Source organism: Cricetulus griseus, chromosome 4 (assembly GCF_003668045.3).
Source record: "Cricetulus griseus strain 17A/GY chromosome 4, alternate assembly CriGri-PICRH-1.0, whole genome shotgun sequence".
Classification (NCBI taxonomy): Eukaryota; Metazoa; Chordata; class Mammalia; order Rodentia; family Cricetidae; genus Cricetulus; species Cricetulus griseus.
Genome location: NC_048597.1, coordinates 28,253,460 through 28,276,262, shown reverse-complemented (window position 1 = coordinate 28,276,262; position 22,803 = coordinate 28,253,460). Strand labels below are relative to the sequence as shown.

Genomic DNA, 22,803 nt, shown 5'->3' with positions numbered 1-22,803 from the left:
GAATATACTAGTTTTCTAACTATAACTTCTGGTGAGCTTAAGGCTTGCTAAGAAGATAAATGTCATTAAGTTGATTGACCACTGATTTAGATCAAATGGACTAACTCTAATAATGTAGCTCATCTGAATATACCAACTTAAATGATGAGAACTACTGAGCTACATAGGAATCCTTTGAATGCTTCAAAAATATTAAATCAGCTATTATTTTAAGGTCAAATGAAAGCATACATTCTTATTAATAAAACATACCAAAGGGTAGGAAAAATGGAAGCTGTAATCATTTGGGTCAGAACATCGTACCTCAGCTAGGTATGGTTGTACATACCTTTATCCCAGCACTCCAGTGAGTTTCAAGGTAGCCAGGGCTATGTAAGACCTAGTCTCAAAACAAACAAACAAACAAACAAAGTGTTGTAGTTTAGCCGTGGTGAGAATGAACAAAATATGACAAACCCATGTAGAAATTTATTGATGGGGGTGAAAAGAGGGGTTCATGGGGAAGATGCCTTGGAAAAGGAAATGGTGAAGAACAAGGAATCAAGAGAGCCTACTTTTAAAGGGCCTTGGCACCTGTGTACAGAGATTTATGGAGCCATGCAGTGTGTGGGCGTAGATTACATAGTCACGAACGGCCTAGGACCCTGGGCTGACTAAGTATTTGCCTGAGTACTGACAAGCAAATTCTGCCAGGTGACAGGGAGTGATCCAGCATAATACCTGGATGCTAACAACCAATACCACATATTTCCCAAGTATTTTTGTTTGCTTGTTTTGTTTTTTAAACAGGAATCATTTCACCATAAATGTTTTGAGAATCAGTATTGATAGCTTATCTTGGTGGAATCTTTTAAATTTCTGTCTGGCACACTGATTTTCTTTATTTTAATATAAACGTAGTCATCTATCATATTTAATCCTGTACATTGTTTGGTTGATGGGTTATACTCTTTCCTTCCAGGAATCGTCTAGGTCGAAGAAGACACTAAGTCACTCCCATATAGAAACAAACACCTTGCGTTGGAGTTTATAGGGGGCAGCGAGGAAGAATCACGATATACAACAAACCCATGTGGAGGTTTATTGATTGGGTTAAAAGAGGAGTTAATGATGGTCGGCAGGGAAAGGGAAGTGTTGAAGAGATCGAGAGACAGGTGGAGCTTACTTTAAAAAGGGGGCCTTTATGCATGCGTGCAGTCTTACACAGCCCTGTAGCACACGACATATTGACATATGGCCATAGGGCCCAGGGCTGACTAAGTATTTGCCTGAATACTGACAAGAACTGCACAGAGTAAGACTGTGGGGCTGGCTAGTTATTTGCCTGACTGCTAACAAGTGCATCCTGTGAGGTGAGAGGGGGGCAGGTCAGGATACTGCCTAAATGCTAACACCTTGTCCATTGGAGCGCAGCTGTCTTAATTCCATCCCTGTTTCTGCAGAGCTCAAGGAGTGGTGTCTGGCTTCTGTGAAGGTGCAGGCCCCACTTATTAGAATGATAATCTGAGACATTTCACTTACTTTTTCTCACACACATGTTTTAATTATTGGTGTGGAATTAGAAGTAGAAATTACAAAGTGGAAAAGAAGATAGGAGTAGATTCAGGGTGAATGTACTTATGATTTCAGGGGCAGACTTTGCCAACGGTATGCATTAAATCACTGATATGGCTAAACAAGTATGAAACACAGCAACAAGAAAAGATACATTAACACCTATTACCTGTTCCATCATAAATTACACTAAGTAGAAGAAAACTGTGTGTGTGTGTGTGTGTGTGTGTGTGTGTGTGTGTGTGTGTGTGTTGAAGTGTAGGCACGTGTATGCCATGTCATAAGTGTATAAATATGAAAGTTAGAGGCCACCCTGGCTTGTCAATTGTTGCCTTACACCGTGTTTAAAACAGTCCCTTCTGCTGTTTGGCCACTGTGTATACCAAACTTGTTAACTTGGCAGTTTCAATCGATTATCTTCTTTGTCTGCCATCTCACCTAAGAGTACCAGGACTACAGATGCATGTTGCAATACAGGTTCCGAGGGTTCAGACTCAGATACTCAGGACTGTGTGGTCAGCACTTTGTACACTGAGCCATCTCTGCAGCCTGAACCGGGTTTTAAACAAAAGTTTGTTTTTTTTTTCCCAGGCTACTACTGTATAGTAGGATACCCTTGCTATGCTGGACAGTGGCTGTGAGGCTGATTTCCCAATATGCCCCATGGAAGTCAGAGGGATAGACTACAGGTCTACCCTGTATTTGTGGGTGATGAAACACGAATCACAAAACTCAACAAAACCCATGTAGAGTTTATTGGAGAAAGGGAGCAAAGGGAGGAGTAGTTGTTGGCCAACAGGGAACACGGACAGAAGGGGAAGGGGAAGGAAGAAAGGCAAACAAGTGGGAAGCCCTTGCTTAAAAGGGAAAGCTTGCACATGCGCACAGAGTTCATACACAGCCACGTAGCCATGCTACACAGGGCCCTTTGACCTTTCTAAGTATCTGCCTGAATGCCGGTGTGTGTATCCTGCGGGTTGTCAGGGGCTGTGATCAGCATAATGCCAAAATATTAAGAGCAGAAATGTGTCCACAATCAGAGAAAGGCAGAGAATAGCTGCAACCAGTAGCTACACCGGTGTTTGTGTAACAGAACCCTCCTGATGGCCATCCCAAGAGCCTAATCTTAATTTTGGCCTTCTAGCTTCCAAAACTGTGAGAAAATAAGCTTCTGATAGACTATGTTTGTAGTAATTTGTTAGGATCTTTGACCATAGACCATGAGACAAATATGGGGGAATGATAGAGCTAGTTCCCATTCTGACCACAATGTTACCTACATTAATACATAACTTTCATAGACACTTTGGGAGACAAACTACAGTAGAATAAGTATACAACTCCAGAATAATCATTTGTAACTTTTATGTAGCTTGTGAGCAAACGAAGCATAGCTGAGAAAAGAACTGGAAAGTTAAAAATGGGATATGGAACAAAACCTTACTGGCTGGAACTGAGTAAAAGTACAGTGAAGAAAGTTATAAAGCTAATTGAGTCAGGTTTCCTAGCTGGTAAATATAACAGGAACTGGTGTATGTGAATAAGATAATTAGTAAATGTACTGAAAAAAAGAAAATATACTAAAATGTCTTAGATGGACAGCCCTGTACTTACAGTGCTTGACACAAGGAAGCTTGAAAGAACTCCCCAGGCTGCCAGTGAAAAGTGGGTGTTAGTCTGAGTTTGCACACTGAGGTTTTGGTAATTTGAGCAGTATCTGTCTGGGGTAGTTGGTAGGACATGTCTATGTTGTCCTTGTGACTTACTTTGTAGGCATCATCTTGCTCTGCTGTGATAGCACCTTTATACCAAGAAGATGTGGACACAAGGTTCATGTCTGAATCATTTGGCAGCATGCTAATGTCTTTTAGGCAGAGTCTTCCTATATTTCCTAGGCTGGCCTAGAATTTGTGGTCATCCAATATCAGTCTCTAAATGCCCCAGTGATGCAATCATTGCCCGGCTGCAATGAGAAATTTTGACTCATGAATTGTTGATGTAAAATAGAAAGATAGAAAATGCATAGTAAATCAGCACATGGCTGTGGGGCAAGACTCTTCATAGGAATTGCATTTCTATTTATGAAGTGGCTAGTCCAAATGGCCTGTTTTCGTTAAAGCTCAGTGGTATTGAAGGCACTAGCTTATAAAATCTCTCAAGAATTCCATCCAATTCCTACAAACTTCTGGAGCACCATGATGGACAGCTGGAACCTTTGAAATCAAAACATTTTGTAGAATATCTCCTGGGCCCACCGACCTTTCCTTTAAGTAACGAGAAACTGCAGAAATGGTATGTTCATGGAAATGTCAACTCACAAGATGTTGTATTTGAGTGGCCAGACAGATCATGAGGCAAGACCAGATTAATGGGGTGGAGAAATAGGCTTAGTTGTTTGGTGTGAGATGCTGCAAAATGTTTGTAGATATTTCAAAGCTACCACATTCATTTTTATGTTGTTAATTTCTTTTTTATTTGACTGTGGGACACTTACTAAAACTCATTTGGGGCAAAGTCTTGTAATAAATATTAACGATTATGAGGAAAATTCTGTTGGGGCACAACCTCAAAACTTTGAAAGCAGCAAACAAACAATGGAGACTTAAAAATGATGGCACAGTTTAATCCAGGGTAAAGAATGAAGAAATGCACAAAGAGGCAATTAAAAACATTTCATCTTCTAATCTTACTTTTGAAATAAGGCTCCAACAGGGTAAAGGTGGACCCGTTAATTATTGTGTTGTGTAGAAGGAGGGTGCAGTAAATGAAGCTGGGTCCAGTGCAGAAGCTGTCCCGTTGGACCCAAATGGATGTGCTTTAAAATATAAAGTGGAGCAGCTGGGATGGAGCCTGCATCCTATCCCACAGCGGCGGGTGGCCAGGCACAGACTTCTGAGGCAGCTGTGCTTCTCCTAGAGGAAGTGAAGCTCAAGCAAGGGTGACATCCTCTAACCTGGTTTCCAGGTGTGCTGGAGTAGATTTGCATTTTTAAAACCCATTACCCAGACCTGCTCCTGGGAAGGCTTTCTTAGATCCTCTCAGCGTGGGCTTTGTGGTCCGCTTAGTCTGTCACATGCACAGGTTGTTTGATGTTGAAAATGTATACAATTTTTCCTCAGGGAGTATTGGTTATTGTGTTTTATGACTTCCTATTCTAGCCAAATCTACAATTTTGCTTTCCACATTCATATTTTTAAGTCATCATGAATTCATTTGGTGTGGCATGAAACAATTTTTCTCTATATGGACAATTCACCATTAAAAGCAATAGCTTCACTCAAGCAGTTTCTCTTCTTATGCCATAATTTTATTTCTTTATGCACGGCTCCCTGATGTGTCCTGGTTGGTCTCCAGCCAGTTGAAGCATCACTCCTGTCACTTGACTGGCTTCTGTATGTGTGTGGCCTTTTCAGATGCTTTGTGTTATTTTACCTACTTTCATCTCTAACGTGACTAAGGTCACCTTGACTTTAGTCCTACAGAAAATCTCTCTCTCTCCATATATGCATGTATGTGTATATTTGTATGTATATATGTATATAATTTCTCCAAACTTTTTTGTCATTATAATATCATCTCATTCTTCCTAAACTTGTTTTTCACTTGTGCATTTAAATTGCTACAAATTTTGGTTTTAAGATAAGCAGGCTTGATATATACATATGTAAATTGTGTGTGTGTGTGTGTGTGTGTGTGTGTGTGTGTGTGTGTGTGTGTGTGTGTTGAAATGTTCTTGTGTAGCTTATAACTCCTTATGGAGTCAATTTGGACTTGTCATTTGATCCTCCTGCCTCTATCATCCAACGACTGGGATTATAGGCCAGAGTTACCAGGTGTGGTTTTACACAACACTGGAAATGGAATGCACAGGCTTTGTCAGTGCTTGGTAATCACTGTATCAACTAAAGTATGAACCCACTTCCATGGTTTGATATTGTTGTAGGAATCATGCTTGGTTCAGGATTAAATTTTAAGAAAATCATACTTGAATATCAGTTATATTCTTCTATGCTATTCTTGTTTCTAGGAACTTCCCTAAACTATTTGCTTGGTTCCTTTATAGACAAATCACAACACACGGTTTTATATTTGGCCAATCATATTGCTGGCAAACACCGAGAGTTCCCACTGTCTTCCCTTGTATCTTTATTTTAGAACTCTGATTGGGACCTCTAGCAGAATAAGTAGTCATGGACGTGATGACAGGTTTTCTTAAAGCGATAGGCTTTAATGAGGACATGTCTAAAGCATCCACACTTTGTGTGGTCTCTTCGCTTGTTAACGAGAACCTTTTCAAACTGAGATAGCGAGTTTTATTGTGACTTTGAGAAAAGGTTACTTCTAGCTAGCAATTAAGTTAATCAAAGTGCTTCCCTTTTCATTTGGTTTGTTCGTAGTTTTTGAGACAGTGTTTTTCTGTGCAGCCTGGGCTGGCCTGAAACTAATTAACCTTCTGCCTCAACTTTGGTGCTTATAAGTGTGGATCAACCACCAGGTTTAATTAATTTTATTTTTCAGTAATGTTTTTATTTTATTGTGCTAGCATTAACAATTTGTTTTTTTTCTAGAAAACTGTGCATGTAAACCAATATTTTACTTAATTAAGAAGGGTTTAAATTACATTCATGAAATAGTTAAACAACAACTTTTCCTTTAACTGGACTTTGAGGTAGATCTACCTGTGTAGCCCAGGTTGGTCGTGAATTCATGATTTGCTGCCTTTGCTGCCTAAGGGCAGGGATTATACTTGTGCATTGATAGCTTTGGCTTAACTCTGTGCATTTTTAGTACTAATGCATCCTTTTGTATTAATTTCTTGTTTATTTTAAGTATCATTGCCTTTCAGATTGGTTAATACAACTCAGTATGTTAAAGCTCTCTTCCACAGAGACACATTGATAATTCTCTATTATTTGCCTGACTTAAGTCTTCACTGAATAAGCCATGCTCTTAATTTTATTGTCCCTATTGTTATCCTTCAGAGTTTATTTCTTCATGCTGTACACTCTAATTCAGATGCTTGCTCTTTTATTTCCAGTGTTTATTATGCTTAGAAAGGCTTGACTATCACTTCGTTCTAAGCATAACTTTAGATCTACCTTACAAGCTTTGTTACTCATAACTTAATTATGACCACTTTGTAATTTCTAGTTTGAGCAGTCTTTGGGAATCACCTAAGTGAAGTGGCTAAAACCTGGGAACTGGGGCATATTGTGGTGGTTAATCTACCTTTGAGAAGCTGGATAATTTAATTACCATTACTATGCTTCAGTTCCTTCATCTAGTAAAAGTAGACAGCAAGAACAGTCCCTTCACAGTGCTATTACCAGGATTAAATACTGTCCCCTCAGCTCTTAGAACAAGGTCAATCTGAGAATTCCTGGTTGTTTCTGTAGCTTCTAGCTACTGATTGATGTCTTTCACAGTGATAACTCTGCTTGTCCACTATTGTTTAATGATGACACACTTTTTAAAAAGGCATGTGTGTGTGTAATTGTGAAGATCTTCAAAGAATGACTTAGCAACATCCTTATCAGAGGTCTACAAAGGCAGACATTTTGAACTTCAGTGTTCAAATTTAGCTTTCTGAGAATTTGTTGGCTCTTCAGGAAAAGATGGCAGGTGATGATGGGGAAAGTACTTCTGTGTATGTTTATCTTATTGGTTGCTAAATAAAGTTCTATTGGCTAATGAAACAGCAAGTTAGACAGGACTAGGATTCAAAGAGAATTCTGGGAAATGTAGTAGAGAAGTGGTGATCCAGGCCGGAAGTGACATAGCAAGAGACTCATATTTAAGCAAGGAGAAAGAGGAAGTGCCCTTTTCCCCTTGGACTCCTCCTGCAGCGGGATGTGAGCCACCAGCAAAGAGGGACACCAATAAGGTGTCCAATAAGATAAATCTTATAAAATATATAGATTTATGATAATTAAGACTGAGCTAACAGATGAGCATCCTAGTCATTGGCCAAGCAGCATTTGAACCTAATACAAGTCTCTCTGTGTATTAATTTGGGCCCTAACTCGGGCAGGCGGCTGGCATAAAGAGCACACATGGAGGTGGGGCTCAGTGGCTTATGGCAGAAAGATTTATCGTAACAGAGTGGTGTAAGTGAGGGGGATGACCCCATGCCCTAAGGTTCCCAGAGAAAGAAGGAAACCTGCCACCACAGCCTGCCCTGTCGGGCCGCTGAGAGGCATCGGAGCAGCTTCCATATGCTAGTGCCGTCTTGGCACTCCGGAGATGATAAAGACAGATCCAGATAAATAAAAACCTCTAAAGGTTTATACTGCATTTAAAAATATATGTAGGCTTGTGAGAGAAAAAATAACAGGAGGAAACAGAGCAGCCGGTTGTGGTGGCACACACCAAAAGGATTTGCTGAAGGAAGCAGAGGCAGGCAGATTTCCACAGAGAAACCCTGTCTCAGAAAAAAAAAAGAAAAGAAAATAAAGTAAAAATAAAGTAATAAAAAGCCACATAAAGATGGAAAATACACAGAGAATCTGGATACTATATGCCATATTGTTGTCTTTAAATTGTTTGATTGACAAGGAAAGACTTACTGCTGCTAAAATACATTTGTTTATAGATGCTGCTAAATTACATTTTAAAAATGCTTTGACTTCAAAATTTAAGGCTAAGGAAAGGCTATTTGGAAAAATAATTTCTGTTTGTGTTTCCACAGAAAATAAAAAACTATGGATTCCTTCCAGACTAATATTGTTTGATCAAGCAAGACCCCCTGAAGCTGAGACAATACAGCCTTACAGACTACAAAAACAAGGATTTGGTCAGGATTCTATGTTTTATCATGATCCCCATGGTATATGAACATTGCCCCCAATCAGCAGGAAGCAGTTTAGAAGGAACGACGCCCAAATCCCTAAATATTGTTTATAAATGTTTGTTTTCATTTAAATGGGGTTAGTTATAAATGATAATGAACATAGTCAATCTCTTTTTAAAGAAAGAAAAGGGGAATAGGATATAGGAATGAACACTTTGCATTGGTATGGATTTTCATTTATTGATACAACTTTAAGATCAATTTTGTATATGTCTCCTCTCGTTTAGGTATTGTGTTTATACAGATCTTTTACCTATAATACTCAGAACTTATAATTAGGTTAGTTAGGTTTTCTACATATACAGAGATGTATTTGAGATGGTTAGGTATTCTTCAAACCTTTCAAAGACCTACAGAAATATGGCATTTAAATGGTTTAGGGTTTTTCTTGGCAGTGAGACACAACTGATCCTGGCACACCAATTACGGCAGAAAGGAGAATGGGCATCGAAGAAACTTGTTATGGAGTTTGCTTTCAACAGGGAAAGACTAGCCATTTGGTCAAGAAACTGCTCTTGCCTGGACTGTTTGTTGCTGTATAAACTGGACATGCAGGACCCACAAGAAAATGACTGCTAAAAGTGCAAAACAAGACAGTACTGAAGGGTTCCTGTTGAAATGGAGAAGTGTGCTAGACACACTGTGGCCTATGGGCTGAAGGCGTCCGATAAGATAAGTCTTATAAAATATATAGATTTATGATAATTGAGACTGAGCTAACAGATGAGAATTCTAGTCATTGGCCAGGCAGCATTGTACCTAATACAAGTCTCTCTGTGCATTAATTGGGGCCCAAACTCAGGCAGGCGACTGGCATAGAGTGCACACGTGCCGGTGGAGTTCGGCGGCTTATGGCGGAAAGATTTATCGTAACAGAAGGTGATAAAACAAGAAACTTGGTAAGTGTGTTTGAAGAAATTGTGAATATTTTTACAGTAGTAAAGAAATATTATTAGTATATGTTAAAAACAACTGTATTAAAATAGATAGGTTATGTTTGACTATTATGTGAAAGCAAAAAAATTATATTTGTCAGTTCAAATAAATAGCTATATTTTTCACATTATGTGTTTCAAAGTTGTGAGAACTGTAGTGGGGATGGACAGCCATGGCATCCTCAAAATGTTTTTAGCAAGAAAGAAAATGTTTATGGCCTTTAAGATGAAATGAAGACACACTCATGTGCCGTGTAGAAAAATCTTAAACATAAAAACACTTGAAGATTATCTTGGCAGGTATATCCTTGATTCTCACAACACTCTCTATATCTTCTCACACCTGAACCAGGGTGATGGCACTATATATTTTTAAAATGAAAGTTTGCAAAAAAAATAATCACACAAAAAGAGAATGATGTCTTAAGATACATTGTGAAAGGTGAAACTTTCTGCTAAAGAAAATTAAAATTGACAAGAACTGATGGACTTGCAATTCCCTTTTTAATACACAGAAATCTGATTCTGTAAATTTTCAGAGTATTGCAATCCTATCTTTAATTCTATCAATGATAAATAAAAATGAATTTGTTCCATCATGCAGCTAGCAGAATATAGGAATATCGGAATGAGAAGGTGTTGCTACAGCACCTCAATTGTGAGTGATCCTATGGAAGAGATTGGTGTCAGAATAGAGACATTAGTCTTGACAAGGGAAACAAATTGAAATTTGATACCTCATCTTTTTAAGCTAGTACTTTAACTTGTTCTTTGAAAGGTTCATACATGTATACAAGTATCTGATTGGATCCTTCCCCACGACTTCTCTCCAACTTCCCTTATCTCAACTTAATGGTTGACGCAAGAAGTTCGGCTGAACCATACTCAATTCAAGGAGCAAATGAAACATCTTGAATGGTCATGATAGACTTTAACATGCAGTGCTATCCTATAACCTTGCCCCTGTCATCAACAGTGTACCACCAACCCACATGTTCTCCCTCTAGCTAATATTAGGATCCATCTAGGTCATTTGAGGCTGCATTGGCTGCTTTCAAAACCTCGCTTTAATGCATTTTCTTGTTATCTTTTCCCCACCCCTCTCTATTTTTTCACTTTTGTTTATCCTTCAGCTCCACTTACCATGGGCCAATCTCAATCCCAAACACTTAGACAAGTCCTTCCATCCGCATCTAGGTTTACATTTTTGTCATACCATGTTTTTGTCCCCTCGAACCCTAATTAACACATTGAAACTTAAGGGTTAAAATAGAATGGAATATTAGCTTATTCACCGAAGTAATGCACAGCATAAAATAATTTCTTCAAAAACTTCACTTTTAAATTGAACAATAGCTGGCTGTGGAGGCAGAAGAATGGCTGATTTTGAGGCCAGATTTTACTACAAAGTGAGTGCCAGGCTAGCCTGGCTTACATGAGAAGACCACCTCTCAACAAACAAAGCAAATAATCAATGGACATAGGGAAGCATCATTGAAATCTAATGAATTTATGAAATCAATTATTGAATTCATGTGCCTTTCCCTATCCCTCTTCCATTTGCAGCAAAACAAATAATTCAGGGAAGTAAAGCTGAGAATAGAATCATAATTCCATAAATGTTGACATAGAATGTTATAGTTCAAAATTTATTACTAGTACTTCAAGTCAAACATGAATTTACATTTTTTGTACCAAAGTAATTAAGCTCAGGTTAAAATAGTTCATACTGGATTTGGTGTTCAAATAAATCCTCATTTAAAAATTATATGTAGGCCAGGATTTCAGAAAGTTTATAAATCAAAATTTTCTAGTTTAAAGTGCACTAAAGTTATGTCTCTCTGTCTTTGGAACATAATGCTAGAATCTGAAAAGAAAACACATATTAACTTATATCCAGAGAAACCCAGACTCTAGTGAAGAGTCTGGGTTTGAGGGGAAACAGGACCTGAGATGCTAGGGGCACTGCATAGTCTCCAGAATGAGAGCATAGGAAGGAATCTGGATGTGCATACAGCTAATGGTGTTTTGTTCTGAATCACTTCTTTCCCTAATGCACAGAGAGGTAATGAAGAAGGGATTCAGGACTCAGTGGTATCTGCAAACCTGGCCAGAAAGTCAAGACTCATCACTGACTGAGAGTCAGGCAAAAATTGTTAACCAAGAACTCCATAACATCCTCTCTTTGTATGATTCACAACTATTTGTGGGTCACTGAAAATAACTTTATGGAAACAAAAAATAATTTATGAGAAAAAAATGTATTCATGATAGTAAAATGAGATTTTACTACATTGTATTAGTGAAATTAATGAAAAATAGTAATGTTTCTTGTTGACAACATTGTTTTCATGAAAACTACTAAAAGCAGTAGGTTTTAAGTGTTCTCCCTACAAAAATCAAGTGAGTATATAAGAACTGGAACTTTTTCCTGCACCTCATGGCCAAGTTAATAATAATCCATGCGGTCACTTAAGACTTATCTTGATACCTTGCTGTCTGTCTAGTTTGTTTATTTAACCTGCCTTTAAGAGAAGAGTGTGACAATCCATGTTAATTAGTTTAGATTTCACATGCAATCAGTTTTTATAACCTACACTAATGTATATATTTAAACTTCTATTATGTATTCTTTCATGTCTCTGACCCAAAGGTACGTAGGTAGGTGTGTGTGGTGTGTGTGTGTGTGTGTGTGTGTGTGTGTGTGTGTGTGTGTGAGAGAGAGAGAGAGAGAGAGAGAGAGAGAGAGAGAGAGAGAGAGAGAGAGAGAGAGAGGGAGAGTAATCATTTCATGAAAACAGCCAAACAGGTCAAAACAACCTTATACAACAAATATCCACCATAAATGTTGGAAAATACATACAGGTGTTGATTTATAAAAGTGTGTTTTAGTGCTGAGTGAGTGCCTGGGAGTAAAACTCTGCTAAAGGGTTTTGTAAAAGTTCTCTCATTCCTTCTCCACCTGATGTTTTCTGGCTGCACAACAAACACTGAGCAAACCCTTGTCAATGACAAATCCATGCAGGCAACAAGAGGAGATCAGATATAGCAGACAAAGATGAGCGAGACACCATGGAAAACAGGCAAAGTACACAGGTTAAGAAGCAAAGGATTCAAACTTGGGCTCGCCCTTGGTCAAATTAATCCAAGGGGAAATGTTGACTTTCTTTCCTGAATGAGACACCAATGCATTTTGGTGCCTCTGAGGCACATTTCAATGCATCTAGCTAATGTAAACCTGGAATCAAGGCTTTAGAAGTGACATAATTATAGAAGCACCAGGCTGTTGTGACAAGGTACAGTTTATGATTCATTAAGTGCTTCAGTGAAAAACTAAGAATTCATGTCCCCAATTCAATACTTTCTCAACTCTAAAAATTCTAATTCTTCGTTAGATCTGCAGGTATTGTTTATAATTTGTCTCTTAGGTTTATCAGTCTTAACTATTAAAAATGTCCCCAAACATCTACAAATATGTTTAAGGGTTTGGAAGGATTAAGGTTACCAACAGAAACATTACTGTTTTTTCATTAACTTCAATAATATAATGCAGTAAAATGTGGTGATATATTATTTGTGATTTATTAAAGCTTGCCTGAGAGTACAGAAAGCAAAGCTAGCCACAAGCTATAGAGCCAGGCAATTGTGATATATTATTTATGATTTATTAAAGATTGCCTGAAGTATCAGAAAGCAAAACCAGCACAAGCCATAGACCCAGGCAGTGGTGATACACACCTTTAATCCCAGCAGCAATTCTAACTAGTCATAGAGCCAGGCAGTACTGGCACACAGCTTTATTCCCAGGACTCAAGAGACAAGCAGATGAATCTCTGTTAATTCAAGGCCACACATGAAATTGATCCGGTCCTAAAGAGAAACAGCTCACACAAAGGTGATCCCAGAACTTGGGATCACATGCATTTAACTCCAGGATTTGAAAGATATAAAAGGAAAAAGCAAAAGGCCTCATGTGAGGATTTATTCTCTAGCCATGTTGAGGAGAGGCAGAAGTCTAGGATTGCAGTCTGAGGATTCGTGGAGATAGCTGGATCACCCTTTCAGGCTGAGATAGAAGTAAGAGCTAGTCGCCTGCTGCTTTGCTTACCTGACCCTCAGCTTGAACCCCAGTATCTGTCTTTGGGTTTTTTATCAATCTTGTTACAGTAAAATTTCTTCATTTTATTATCGTAAGTATGTTTTTCTTTCCCATAAATAATTTTTTATTTCCTTGAAGTTATTCTCTGTGACTCACAAATAATTGTCAATCATACACATGGTTGACTAATTTCTTTATCAACATTTGTATCAACCTGACTCTTTGTTAGTCAAAGTTGTTTTGGCTTTCTGGCAATAGTCTACATAAACCAAGGCCACTGAGTCAAGCATCCCTTCTTCATCACTTCTCTGTATAGCAAGGAAGGGGTTGACTCAGAACAAATCATTAATAGTTTGAACATGCAGACTCCTTCCTATGCTCTCTTATCATGAAGACTATGCAGTGCCCCTAGCACTGTGCCTCAGCACTGTGCACCTAGAACTCTCAGGTCCTATCCCCTCCCCACCCCAAGACACACAGCAACCCTGTAACAGTCACTACAGCTTAGATTTCTCTGAATCTAAATTAGTGTTTGGTTCCCTTTCATATTGTGGAGTCATGTTCCAAAGACATACAAGTATGACCTTATTATACTTTGTAAACATATGAGGTAATGCATATATTATTTTTAATTATCCATTTTTACAATGTTTACATATTTTAACTCATAGTGTTTTGCATGGCAAGCATACACAATTTTTTATGCCTCAGTCATGTAACTTTAATTCAGTTTCAAAGTTAAGACAAATAGGCTCATGACATTGGCAGTCTAAAAATTATTGTGTATGGCGAGAGATCAAGTAAAAGATTCATCACAAGCGAATGTCAGACATTCTGTGCATATGTGTCCCACAGAAGCATACACAATTTTATTTGTAAATTTACATAAATAGAAACAAGTCTAAATACATTGTTATCAAAGAACAAATTAGCTAAATATGCATAATTTATTAGTGGCATTCAAATGAGGAAAATACCTGGGCTTTTAAGGTAAAACACTGCAGAGCAAAAGAATAAGAATTAACAGTGAAATTATCTTGAAGGAAATCAAGGGACTTGAAGGAAACCATCAATATGGGTGCTGAATGGTCCTCCTGCAGTTGTTAGAAAGGTAACAATTTAGATATGAAAGAGGGCAGAGACAGCTAAATTCTCAATACAATTGGGTTCTATAGTCATGAAGTCACTGTGGGAAGAAAGTGCATATGATGTCATGTCTGTCTGACTGGCTCCAAGGTTGCCCTGAGGCTTTGATCGTTGAAGCTCCTAAATTATTGCATGCATCAAGGCTGAGATTTAGATGGGGTCCTAGGCAAAAGCCCAACTCATTGTTTCAGGAGACCAGTGAGAATACACTTGTTTATTTCACTGTCTCCCTCACATAGCAATCAGTGATGTGTGTCTTAGTGCTTATACTATGGGCAACAGAGCAAGGAATTATTTAAAGACATTATGTAAAGGAATTAAAATGAAGGAAGTTTCTCTTAACTAAGAATTCCACATCAAAAGGTAAATCCACTACTAATGCAGGCATTTGTTTTAAACATACCTTGCCCTCTCAGGAATGGAAGTGGCCAATTTAAGGTGTGTTAACTTTTCCTTTATTTAATATAACTAAGTCCATTATTTTATTTTCAATAAAGTTCTAAAATTATAATTTTCTTATAGTTTCAGTCACCTTTCTGATTCATGTCATGCCTTTACAAAGATCTGAGATACTTTAATTGCATGAAGGTTTTAAGAAATGTATCCAAAATTAGTAATGGAATACAATTCATGGCAATTCCCCTTCACAATGCACCTGACACATGCATCAAACTGTGAAGTAATGTCACTTGTAAGATTTGAAAATAGAAATTCCAACATAAAAGCTATATTTTTGAGAAGATATCTGCCTTCTTTATAAACGTTCATGACTCAGACTTCCCATCACCATGTGAAAACTTTTCTTTGTCAACATTATGCACATAATATGTGACAAAAGTACATGCTAATGAATTGCAAGTATTGTGTAAATAAGCTGAAAGTTAGGAGTTATTTATACCTGTTTGTATTTAAGTCCAAGGCTAAATAAATATAAAAGAGGAAGGAAAGAATTTGTAAAAGTTGATCAATTTCTTGTTTAACAATATTTTTAAGATAACTTCCATGTCATTGCCTTATCTTTTAATTGTTTAAATACCCAATAAGGAATTTTTAAAAAATACCTTTGGTTTGTTGACTCAAGAGCTTTAATATAAAGTTTAAAAGTTTCCTCTGGATTAAATTCTGATCCTTGAACCAGCGCCTACTTTGTTATTACAGAAAGCAGTCACACTGAGTTCTAGCATGTGCCTCAATCCAACTTCACAGTTAAAGAAACTAGAGATTCTTTGGAGAAAGGGTTGTAGGAAATATGCAAGTTGATATTGGAACAAGTCACAGCAGAAAGCAAGTGGCAATATCCAAAACACTTCGATCAGGACAGTCTGTGACTACAAACAGGACAATTGCATCATCAACAAAGCCAGTAACAGAATGGATTCTGTGGATACAGATGTGCTGAGTTCTATGGGTTCATGGAGATACTAAAATATGAACTAATAGTTTGCTGTTAGTTTGACAATATTAGTGAATTAACCCATTAATTTTAAAATCGGAAACAAAGCATCTGGAACACATGTATAGTTGCTCACACAAAGGGAGATGACCAGAGATGTGATTCTCCAGGCACAAGAAGGTAACACTTTGTAGGAAATAGTCTATATTTTAAAACAGAAAACAAAGATAATTTAGGTTACAGATGTAGCTCACTGGCTAGAACCACAAAGTCATTGCACAGTATGAACAAAGTTGAGAATTTGACACCCAGCTCTAAAGAAAGAGAAGGGGGGGAGGAAAAGGAGGAGGAGGGAGAGGAAGAAATGAAAGTAACATGAATTCGATGCACTTAATGAAATCTAAACTGTAGGAAATTCCACACTCCTGTTTTATTTTTTTTCAGGCAATATAAATGCTGAGGAAGAAAGAGAATGGCAGAGATGTCTCTATATTAAAAGATAATCAGTTGTAATATGCAAAGCTTCCAGGAGGTACTGACTTCGTGATGTTTCTGGAGCATATTTCTTGACAGAAAGGATTTTTTTTACTCTTATCTTTTGAAGGAATCGAAGGATGAAAGACTAGAGCCAATATTAAATAATAAAGTAGAGCATATTGCCTAAAGAGTATATGCATTACTCAACTTTTCTTAAAATGTCTTTAGTTCTTAGCATTTGGGGAGTGTTGACACTGTTTCCAATAGTCAGCGTCCTGGATTTAGCAATGGAGAAGGTCACTTTTCTCTGAGCAGCTGACTTTCTTTTAGCTTGTTTATTTTGACATTTACTGAAGGAACTGTATTCTCCATCCTGAAATTTTCCTAGTGTCACCTTCCATTTTGTTGTGACATTCAACTTCCTGGGAACAACATCCTTCAATATATACGTGGGTGACATCAATTTATTCTGTTCAAATTTTGATTGTGTTTCCCTTTTTAATTTGTTGAGAATTGATTTATCCTTTATTTTTCCATTTTCAGTCATATTTGTGAAAGCGCTTCCCAAAAGGACCTGGCTCAGGGCTTATTGTACATAGCTAAGCTGTATTGTATTTATGGGAAATAAAACCCTGGATGACATCCCTATTTTATACATGCATGTACACGTGCGCACACATATATGTGAATGTACATACACATATCTTCAGGCGACTCGTGATTAAACTGATTGCAGTACATTGAGCTCCATACAGATAGTGTTGGGGCAAGCACACGCGTCAGACGGTCACTGGGCGACTCTGTGCCTCGCAGAAGAAAATCAAGTAAACATGGGCAAAGGAGATCCTGAGAAGAGGCAAAATGTGCTCGTACGCATTCTTTGAGCAAACTTGCCGGGAGGGACACAAGAAGCACCCTGATGCGTCTGTCAACTTTTCAGAGATCTCAAATAAGTGCTCGGAAAGGTAGAAGACCATGTCTGCTAAAGAAAAGGGGAATTTGAAGACATGGCAAAGGCTGAGAAGGCTCGGTATGAAAGAGAAGTGAAAACCTACATCACCCCCAACCCCTACCCCGCGAAGGGGAGAGCATAAAAAGAAATTTCAAGGACCTCAATACACCCAAGAGGCCTCCTTAGGCCTTCTTCTTGTTCTGATCTGAGTATCGCCCCCAAACCGAAGGAGAACCACTGGCTTGTCCATTGGCGATGTTGCAAATAAACTGGGAGAGATGGGGAACAGCACTGCTGCAGATGACAAGCAGCCCTACGAAAAGGCTGCCAGGCTGAAGGAGAAGCACGAAAAGGATGTTACTGCTTGCAGAGCTCAAGGAAAACTTGATGCAGCAAAAAAGGGGGTGCTCAAGGCAGAAAAGAGCAAGACAAAGAAGAAGGGGAAGGTGATGAGGAGGATGAAAGGGATGAGGAAGAAGAAGGCGACAATGATGAGTAAGTTGATTCTAGCAGTCTTTTTTTTTTTTTTCTCTGCCTATAAGGCATTGAATCCCCCTGTACAGAACTTACTCCTTTTAAAGAAAAACAATTGAAATGTAAGTCTGTGTAAGTCTTGTTTTTAACCTGTACAGTGTCTGTTTTTGTATAGTTAACACACTATAGAATGTATCTTTTTTCTTTTTAAGTAATTTTTTATTTAAATTAGAAACAAGCTTGTTTTACATGTCAATTCCAGTTACCTCTCCCTCCCCACCTCCCCTGCCCTCCACTGACCCCCTATCCCATCCCTTTCTGCTCCCCAAGGTGGGTGAGGCCTTCCATGGGGGATCTTTAAGGTCTGTCATATCATTTGGAGCAGGGCCTAGATCCTCTCCCGTGTGTCTAGGCTAAGAGAGCATCCCTCTATGTAGAGTGGGCTCCCAAAGTACATTTATGTACTAGAGATAGATATGGATCCAACCAGAGGCCCAACAGATTAACCACACCTCCAAATTGACATCCTCGTTCAGGGGGTCTGGAACAGTCCTATGCTCATTTCCTAGCAATCAGTCTGGGGTCCATGAGCTCACCCTTGTTCAAGTCAGCTGTTACTGTGGGTTTCTCCAGCCTGGTCTTGACCCCTTTGCTCATCACTCCTCCCTCTCTGCAACTGGATTCCAGAGTTCAGCTTAGTGTGTGTTTTTTTTTTTTTTTTTTTTTTTTTTTTTTTTGGGTTTATCGAGACAGGGTTTCTCTGTGTAGCTTTGGAGCCTATCCTGGCACTCACTCTGTAGAACAGGCTGGCCTCGAACTGACAGAGAACCGCGTGCCTCTGCCTCCCGAGTGCTGGGATTAAAGGCGTGTGCCACCAACGCCCCGGCTAGCTCAGTGTGTCTTTAGATAGATACTAGTGGTATTTTCAGTAGCTACTAACCTTGCCTGAGACAGTCTGGGGGTTGTAAACTGGCATTGAAATTTAAATAAGGTTCTTGCTGGTCCACAGCACAAATTGGTGATATAAGGGATGGTAGTTTTTCGTTTGTTTTGTTTTGTTTTGTTTTTCATCTTCAGTTGTCTCTGATGCAGCTTATATGAAGATAATTGTAGTTCTGTTAATTGAATATTGCTCTGTAATTGAAAAAACTGTAGCTGTTTTGTTGACATTTTGAATGCTTCTAAGTAAATACACTTTTTATTAAAAAATAATTAAACTGCCTGTGGGTAAACAGTGCCACAGAACGTTACTAATATAAATTTTATTTTTGGCAAAGTCATTAGAGAATTCTTTTGATGGTGGCCCCCATAAAATGTGTTACTTGATCAGAAGAAATTCACATTTCTGTGTGTTTGTGATAAAAACCAGACCCCTTTCAGGCTTAAAATAACAAAAGGGAATTTGGGAATTTTATTTCTAGTCTGTTTACACTAGAGGAGTTTACACCCAAAGGAGCAAAGTTCCCACAGAAATTCAGACTGAGGCAAGTGTCTACTCTCTTCTGTAGGCAGGCTCTTTCTCTGCCCAGAACTCAAACTTCTACTGCACTCATCAAAAAACTCCTCTCCATCTCTGCTACTTCTCATGGAAGAGCTGTACTTCTCACTTTTGAACAAAGATTGTGCGTGTGTGTGTGTGTGTGTGTGTGTGTGTGTGTGTGTGTGTGTGTGTGTGTGTGTGTGTGTGTGCCTGTGTGAATTGGGTCCTCTACAAGAGCAGTAAACCACTCTTAATTCTGATCCCTATCTGTAGTGTCCCCTGTAGTTTGTGTTCATTCTCCCTCTGCATTATTTGGTACATCTAACTGCCTAATGCGGATGATGGAGATTAGTTGACAGTCACACACACAATAGTAGAAATTCAGCATCTAATAAATGGGAAGGCACTTTTGCGATTATCTCCTTTGAGAACAAGACTTTCAGGAGTGTCCCATGGAAGAGGTAGAGTTGAGATATAAGCTATGACTAAAAGAAGGAGGAAACGGCATGCCAGAGGATGTTAGTTGAGAAGTGTCATGAGTAAACTGGGGCAATGAAGCTGAATACATTTGCAGAGAGTCTGGTCACAGCGGAAGTTGAAATGTGTCACCCCCATAATTGAAGGGTGTTTAAGGGAAGGCTGGTGAAATGTGTTTATCTTACATAGACCGAACACAACAGAAGCTAGGGTTGTCCGTTCCTTATTTTTGGATGTGTTGACCTGAGTATTTCCACAAAAACTATGTATGCAGAATGGATAAGTAAATCCAAACATCATAACAGATAAAGATTACTCAATAAAGCTAAGGAGAGGTTACTGTCTTGGTTTATTCCTGTTGCTGTATAATTACCGTGATCAAAAATGACTTGAGGAGCAAAGGGTTTATTTCTCCCAGAAGTCAGGGCAGGAACTCAAGAAGGGCAAGAACTTGAAGCAGAAACCACCATTTACAAATTAAGGGTTTATTCTCCTGTGAGATGCCACTTGCAGCCCCTGCTGTTGTATCTATTAATGGGAATAAGGATGTAGCAGCTCAGACTTGGGCAGGAGGCTATAGTTATGCACAGCATCAGAAAACATGATTTCACATAAATATTAGACCACACTAAAAGTTTTAGGTAGTATAGGGCTTTCTGTAAAGTTCTCAAACTTACTTTAAGATATTCATCCACATGTTACATATAAAGAGAAAATCAAAATACAATGATTAAAAATTATGCAAAAGTTTTATTTGTAGTAAAGAGTACTTGGGAATATTTTATGCTTTCTATATATTTTAGACTATGTCTTCTAGAATTGTGTCTCTTTTGAATATATGATGAAGTAATGAAGTCCTAACTACCAAATATGTGATGTGACCATGTTTAAAGATAGTTTCTGCATGCACATTATGCTAAGATTGTTAAGGTGAGGGCTAGGGTGACCTGAGACTTTATCAGAAAAGAAGAATCAATTCTCTGAGGGGAGACTTACAAGTGAGGAGAGCCATGATTGAAGCTATGCCATTACAGATAAGAATGGCTGAGGTCACCAAAGGCTCAAAGAGACAATTCTACCCAAGAGGCTCCAGAGGAAGCTCAATACCGACACCATCTTGATTTGGACTTCTATCTCCCAGAACTGAGAAAGAGTACATTTTTATTGTTTTATGTCATCCAGTTTGAGATTTATTTTTGGTCTATAATCACAGCAAATTTGTAAACAGTCATGCTCTCCTGGAAGTACAGTTCTCAGACATCTTTGACTGCTTTTTAAAATAACAAATATGCTGACTAATCTAAAATTAATTAATCATCTTATTAATACATCTTACCTACAGAATTCTCAAAATACTAATACTATACTTCTACTTTGAGATAAAATACAGGTATCTCAACAGCCAAATGTTTTGGTCAGACTTTGTGAGAAGACTTAGTAGAGGAGTCAGATACTTACACCTCACAGTCACCTTGAGTGCAGCATGCAGGTTCATGATGGCTTTTGCTGTTATTGATTTCCATTAATGACTTAAATTCCCTAGGCACCATTAACTCTTTGTACTTTGAATTTATGAAATAATTAACAAAAAAACTTTTGTTGGTTCCCAACAAAAAGGTCAATGATTCCATAATCTTCATGGTACTTTCCACTATTTTGACCACGAAACTATGCTGTGTTGTCAAGACTCCCATTAATTATTATCACCTCCTCTGTTGGAGTTGTCAATAAAATGCAATAAATTCCTTCTTTACGTTGCTTACAATGTCGTACACCTGATACATCTGAGCTGATTGTATTTGTGTGTGTGTGTGTGTGTGTGTGTGTGTGTGTGTGTGTGTGTGTGTGTGTCTGTGAGAGAGAGAGGGGGGAGGGAGAAAGGAAGGAATAAAGAGAGGAAGAAAGAGAGGTATATACATACACACTTATACATATGAGTAGTGATATAACAGGAATGTCCACCTCATCAGGCTTAAAGAGTTTGCTTTTTAGTATTGAAGTCATGACTGAACAGGGGTTTCATGAGTTCTGAAGCCCATATTACAGTCATTTATATTATATTGTTGCCTCAAGCTATGAGAGGAATGCTGCGAGAATACATGTCTAGTCCTATGCCTAATAATTTTAGGTTAGCCATTAAGTGTCTTTGTGAAATTCTGTGTTTTTTTTTTTACATCATGATCTGAAATCTTTCTACAATTGGTGTGTATCTTCTTTGTGAGGAATGAAGAGATGGGAGAAATGAAACAGACTGAGAGTGGAGCTCAGTGGCTTTTAACTGCTGTGCATGTTGAGATTTGAGATCAGATTTTGTTCCATGCTTTAAAAACTTCAGAAATCACTAGATGATACACAGAGCCACATCTGGCTTAAACTAAGCCTCATGACTATGTTTTTGTATCATTTTACATAAGTGACACTGAAATGATATTTTATTTATGTTCAGGTTTTAATTCCTATCTAGGCTTTTGATAGTTACAGTCTTCATGAAATTGATTTGATTTACTTTTAGATGTGACAGAACATGATTAGTCAAGGAGTCCAACCTTTGCTGAAGCAAGCCAACAAAAGACACTGACAATCAAAATAAACAGTCACTAAAAGTAACATCCACAGAACCACTTCTATTTCACTGTAAAAATTTATTAAAAGAGTTAAGCATTTTGCTTAACTTTCTGTTTACCAAATAAACAATGGAAGAAAATAAGCATTAATCAAGACTGGAATTTTCTATTACTAGTTCCTCAAGGTTCACTAGAAGGAACTGGAGAGATGCTCCAAGACTTTGAGAAACTAGTGCACAGTTTAAAATACTTTATTAGTTCCCCCATTAGGTAAATATTAGACCTACTGAACAATAAGCAAATGACTAATTTTCAAATCCTGCTGTAAGAAGTAGATTAAATGCCAGGAAACACAATCACACACTGATGATAAATTATTGCAATGCATTTTAGTTTCTACTA

At 38.1% G+C, this 22,803-nt stretch overlaps 1 pseudogene; it reads left to right on the top strand.

Moving 5' to 3' along the window:
• The first annotated feature begins 9,255 nt into the window (after positions 1-9,255).
• On the top strand, positions 9,256-17,905 carry LOC113835372 (annotated as a pseudogene).
• Positions 17,906-22,803: the final 4,898 nt, after the last annotated feature.